The following is a 5933-nucleotide window of genomic DNA, read 5'->3' as shown; positions in this document are numbered from 1 at the left end:
CTCCAGTTTTCTTAAATTAAAAATTAGAGAGGAAGCATAGCTGGAAGGGAGGGGGGTGAGGGATATTTATTATAAGAAATAAGTTTATGTGATTATGAAGCAGGCAAATCATAATATCTGTAGGATGAGTCAGCAAGCTGGAAACCCAGGAGAGGTGATGGTGTAGTTCCAGCCCATCATGGAGAATCACAGCCAGACTTCTGCTTTTTGTCTTCAGGTAGAGCCAAAGAGGGAGCAGCAGCCTCTAGCGTGGCCTCTCTCCACCTGAGAGCTCTTCCAGCTGGACCTCAGACTGCTTGCTCCAAGCAGGACACCAGGCTACCACATTGAAACTCAGGCACCCAGCCTCCCAACAGATCGAGGTGCAACAGCAAGTCATAGGTGGCCTGTAGGAACACTTGCCATCTACAAGGGCTAATTTTATTTGTCAATTTGAGAACACTCTAAAGGGTAAGGGAAGGATTTGTCCTCTGAAGCCTCTGCCGGAGCCTGGGTCTCTAGACCACACTCAGAGACTGCCCAGGGGTTGCAGAGCCTCAGAAAGCTTTCTGACAGATTTTCTTCAGTAAGAGGTGACTTTCAAAACCGCAGAAACAAGTGTTGTGTGTGACTGGTGTCAAGGCAAGATGTCTGCAAAAGTGTTTCCTATGGTATCAAAAACAAAGCAGTCTTCCAAACTCCAAGCTAGGCTAGCATCTGCCTCAAGATGCTACTAGTGGGCCCCAGACCATCCACCAGCTTGTTCTGTAGCACTTCCTCACCTTCTTGCCCAAACCAGACTGGCTCAGCCCAATCTGAAAGTCAAGGAGATTTGGGTTATTATAAAAGACGTGAATGCAAACTTTCAGAACAGAGTGCAACCTCGTTCCTTAGTGAAGCTTCTGACCAGAGAAGTAATCCAGCAGAAACAGGAGACAGTATCTCTGTGTTCGAAAGCTGAGCCTAAAGAGTCAGTGGTCTTTAAAGATTTGAATGTATTTCACTCTCAAGAAGAATGTGTGAGCCTGAGTCCCACTCAACAGCCCACCTCAGATAAAGAAGAAGCCAATGTTGGGATGATGATGTTATTGGTCAAAGATAGTAATTATGAGAGTGAAAATCTTAGAGAAAAGTCTTCAGATTGTGATGAAATAGATTTTTCCACAGTCTCTGAGCAACCTCCAGATTGCAAAAAAAAAAAAGAATAAATACATCCATTACAAAGGAAAAGAAAATGAGAATTCTTTTAGTTATCATTGAAAATGATATTCTATTAGAGGGAATATTCTCAAAATTTGTGGATATGGATGTTATTGTCCTTACATAAAATCAGAAAACAAGAAGTTGATATACTCATCGACAGAGTGGGATATAGCTTACCAAAAGTTCTTTACCTTATTTCTCACCAGAAGACTTACACTGGAGAAAACCCTCAATCATAAAAGAAATCTTAATAACCATAACTGAATACATACAGGAGAGAAACCTTATTTGTATTCTGAGTGTGAAAATAATTTTTCTCAAAATCCTAATCAGAGTCACCATGAAAGAACTGATATAAGTAAGAAGATATTTAAGCATCCAGAATGTGAAAAACCTTCCCAGGGAACAAAGAATTTGTGCTTCATCTGTAGAATCATGTGGTTTAGAGGCCATATGGTTGCAAAAATTGTGGGAGAAGATTTGGTCAGTTGTCAAACAGTTCTTGCATGTCAAACTGTACCATTCAACAGTTAAGACCCAAAGCAAAAGTGAGATCAGGAAAGGTCTGAAGGACTTGTTTCAGACTGAAATATTTCATAGGAAATTCTGAATTCCCAGACTGTCTAAAAATATACAGATATGTGAAAACCTCATAATACCCAAAATTGTATTAAATATCCATAGTGGCTGAAACTTCAACTTTTTAGAAAATTCACTGGGAAGAAAAAATTCTCAATGACTATACCTTAGTCTCCAGGCTTTTGGGACTAACAAGCTTTTTTTTTATGAACATATACTGCAATGTACAGGTCACAGATCCCTTTCCTGAGAAAGACTTTGAATATGACTCCGGAGGCTGCTTACCTGCAAGGTGAACAAAGTGATTTTGTGTACTAAAAGTATATCTATTTTTTTCCCCACATATGAGTTCACAATTGAGAAAATAGAAGTAACACAAAGATCCTTTTCTAGACTGGTATTCCTCCTGAAAGAACTACTGATTTATTAAGGCAACAGTTTCTATTAACAATTAATATAACCCTTTAAGAATACCCAGTTAAAGCATGACTGTTGAAAGGGATTGTTTACTTGGGAATATAGGAAAATACAGCAATTGAATAATAAAGGCTTATTTTGTCGTTTGTGATTTAAACTAGCAATCAGTTTCAGTAATGTCTGCAATTTATGGTGAAAAGTGACTGTTTTACAAAAATCCTTTTCATAACATAATTTTAAAATGTCTACTCTTTTTACTGTTTCTTGATCAGCTAGTAATTGCTCAGCTAACTCTCTCATGCCTTTCTCTTGACATGAAAGAAGTTTGGATTGCTCAGGCCCCACCACCCAGCCCCACTACTGGAAAAGCTCTTCAGAGTGTTGTTCCTCTGCTGAGCTAAGAGGAAAACTTGCTAGAAAGGAAACCCCAAGAGCATGTAAAGAAAGAGGGAGGTATTGGCTTGGATCCATGGCTGTTCAATAACTTTACCATATGCTTAATTCCCCTCTAAGTAGTTATCAGACCTTTGGCAATGGGTGGTCATTACTTCACAAGCGAAGTGTTTTATTTTTAGAATTTATGTCTCCATTGACCAGCTCACATTACCCCTCAAGAGATAAGATTCCAGTGTCTCCATTGTTGTGAATATTTGTTTTCTTTGGCATCCTGATATTCAGACTTTTCTGACTTATCTTCCCAGAGGATAGACCAGTGGTGTCTTCATGGGATCTATCCTGCAGTATGTTATTTTAAGGATTCTTAATCAATTTTGTTCTTTTCAGGTTTCTCAGATTTTTATGGTATTTTGATTAAAATAGATTAATTCTCTAAAATATTTGGAAAATTTTTTTAACTTTACAAATTTTGTTTTCCATCCAGAAACATCTCTTTATTTAAATATTAGAATATTCCTAAATAAAGTTTTCTAATTTTCTTCATGTAAGTTCTACACAACTTTGTTAATGTAAATAGATTTTTATTATATTTTGTAGTTATGTCTCTAATGTAAGAAAGTTATTTTTAATTATATATTTGTGAAACTAGCCACTTCACTGAATGTTTTTAATTTTCAATAACATCTCAGTTCTGTTATAATTTGTGGTTAAAAATTATACCATCTACAAATTTTAAAAATGTTAATATCATCAAATACAGTCACAAAAACCTCCCAGAATAGCATTTGACCAAAAATCTGGGCACCCCATGGCCCAATCAAATAGACAAATAAAATCAACTCTTACAGAAAACAAGTGTGGTATATTCTCCTTGGACCTTCTGTTACCAGTTCTAGGAGCCCTTGCCTTGGTTTATAGTGGCCTAAACTGTACCTGTCTTCAAAGGATGCCCTGGGACTACTGGAAGAAAACTGCTCATGAGGAGCAGAGTCAGCATGCACAGAGAGCTGTGAGTTTTTTGAAATTTGCCTTCCCTAGAGTATCCCTGAGCCAATGACTAACTGATGGTGCAAGAGCATGAAGCCCCTGCTTCAACTTCAGACTTCCTTCATTCTCATCCTGGGCTCTTCTGGGATCGGTTACTTACTAAAATACTTGCACATGGATTTTTATCTCAGGATCTTCTTCTTAGGGAACCTGGCTTAAGGCAGCATAAGTTTTCATTATATCTTCTAGCTTTGATAAATATTGTCACTTCCTTCCTGAAGCCAGGTCCTACTCAGTTTCAAGTGATGATCTGAAGTTTTGCAATGTTTAAACGTAATCAAACAGTAAATTTAAAGTATTCTTTCTGTCAGTATCACTAAGAAGCAAGCCTCAGAGTTAGGAAGGTATAAGCTCTAGAGTCAGCATGTACATCTAGTCCTAGCCTTCTGTGAGAAAAAAAAAAAAATCAACCTTGCTACAGCATCCTGAGAAAGAAATCTCTGTCTCCCATACTTCCCAGAATGAGAATTTGGGGCACTCTGCCTACCACATGCTACACTGCATGCTTTCCCGTGAAAATGAAAGCACTAAGTAAGAAGCCAGCTCTGGAACTACTACTAAGATACGGTAAGCATTTAATCTACACATATGATGATTTATTTTATAATTGCAGGTTTCTGGAAGGTATGTCTTTTCCTTCCGAAACCTTCATTGATTGCAGAGATAATTACTGAAATGGCTCATACCTGCTCATAATGTGGAAGCTTCACATTTCTTAAAATGACTGAACTCCTGGGTCACTGAGCACTTATCAAAGAGAATGGGGGGCAAGAATATCACCTCAATGAGTAGAATATTCTTTTTTTTATACTCTTGTTTAGGAACCTACTTCAATTACCTTTCTTCTCTTTGCAAGAAACTACTCGAGATACTGGAAGACACGGTTGTTTAAAAAATCTGATTACAAACACTGTCAAATAAAGCCCTTTAGCCCTTTGAAGCTAGGGCATTTCAAGTGATTTTCTACTGGTTGAGGAAACTAGGTTATCAAGCTATTGGACTTTGTATGCATGCACACACATACATACACAGTTATCACTTAATTAAAGCCTAGAGTAGCCTGTGATGAATGTTGACACAGTGTGAGAAAGGAAGATGAGAACTCATACATATTTAAATGAGCACTTCACTAGTCAAAATGCTCTTAGTCACCTGACAGTGTCCTCAATGCCAATCTGTAAGGGACCCAATGATAGGCAATGCCACTGCACATTTTTTTCCAGTATATGACTCGCTTCTCTTCTCATGTTTGCTTCCCATCCCAGGTTTGGGTGGTCTCTTGGCCTTTCTTGACCTTGACTTCTACACCAAAGCTGTACAGGAGATGTGAGACCCTCTGTGAAGTTAAGTAAATGTCCACTAGATAGGTGAAGAGAGAGAGCTTCCCAGCCAAAGCACCAGCAACACACTGGCATGGGAATAGGAAATGGAGCCACATGTCAGAAAACTCAGCTGGTCCATTATGGCTCAACTCTTAAAGGTCAGAATGGACAAGCAGGCAAAGTCCACCTCAAGGAGAAGTTTACAGTCAGGCAGGAGTCTGGATTTAAATAGCTAATAAAGTGCTTTGGTCAGAAGAGGAACACATCCCATGCAGTTTTGGGGTAGACCACTTGGCAGCAGTGTGTATGATGACTTGATGGAACAATAATGGAAGCAGGAAGACTGGACAGAGGCTGCTGAGGTTTGACAGTCCAGGTCAGAGGGTAAGTACTGGGATATAGAATAGGAGAAGAAGGCAAATAACAAACTCATTTGTTGGGTATGACCATCAGGAATAAAGGATTTTGGAGATCACATCATTGTGATTGAAGATGTTGCTATAGAAGAAGCACAGAAAACCAGTCTCCCTAAGACCTTCCTTCATCTCTGACATGAGCGTGGAATATGTTATAGGTGCTTAGGAAGCACTTGCTGACTCAATTGATCTGATATTTATCTCTCATCTCAATCATTCTCTGGTAGAGGCAGTAAAATGGTGAAATAGCAAATAATATAACTTTGGTAGATCTCATAAATTTTATGGATCTCTTTCTACATTTGTAAAGTGAGTGGGCTGGATTAGGATCCTGACTGAAGTCTTCAGCTCTTATGCATCAAGCAGGGCAGTTCTCAGGGAAACAAACTGGAATCCACCTTTTGTGGGAATGTTGTCAGAATTCTTGAGAGATGAGCAGACTAGGAGAGCATGTTCCAGACCTTCTCCAAACTTAAGGATAAGCAGGAGACTGCTGCATTTATTGATTTGTGTTATTAACAGGCACTAAAACACTCCTCATTTCTGAAATTCTCTGTAGTGGGTTAAATAAAAG

The 5933-nt window shown here is 38.6% G+C and overlaps 1 pseudogene; it reads left to right on the top strand.

The window, feature by feature from the left end:
* Window positions 1-626: 626 nt before the first annotated feature.
* LOC150003165 (zinc finger protein 200 pseudogene) lies at window positions 627-1751 on the top strand (annotated as a pseudogene).
* Window positions 1752-5933: the final 4182 nt, after the last annotated feature.

The sequence above is a fragment of the Furipterus horrens genome, unplaced genomic scaffold, assembly GCF_987537825.1.
Source record: "Furipterus horrens unplaced genomic scaffold, mFurHor1.1.pri manual_scaffold_8, whole genome shotgun sequence".
Lineage (NCBI taxonomy): Eukaryota > Metazoa > Chordata > Mammalia > Chiroptera > Furipteridae > Furipterus > Furipterus horrens.
Note: the sequence above shows the minus strand (reverse complement) of the source record. Positions and strands in the feature narration are given on the sequence as shown.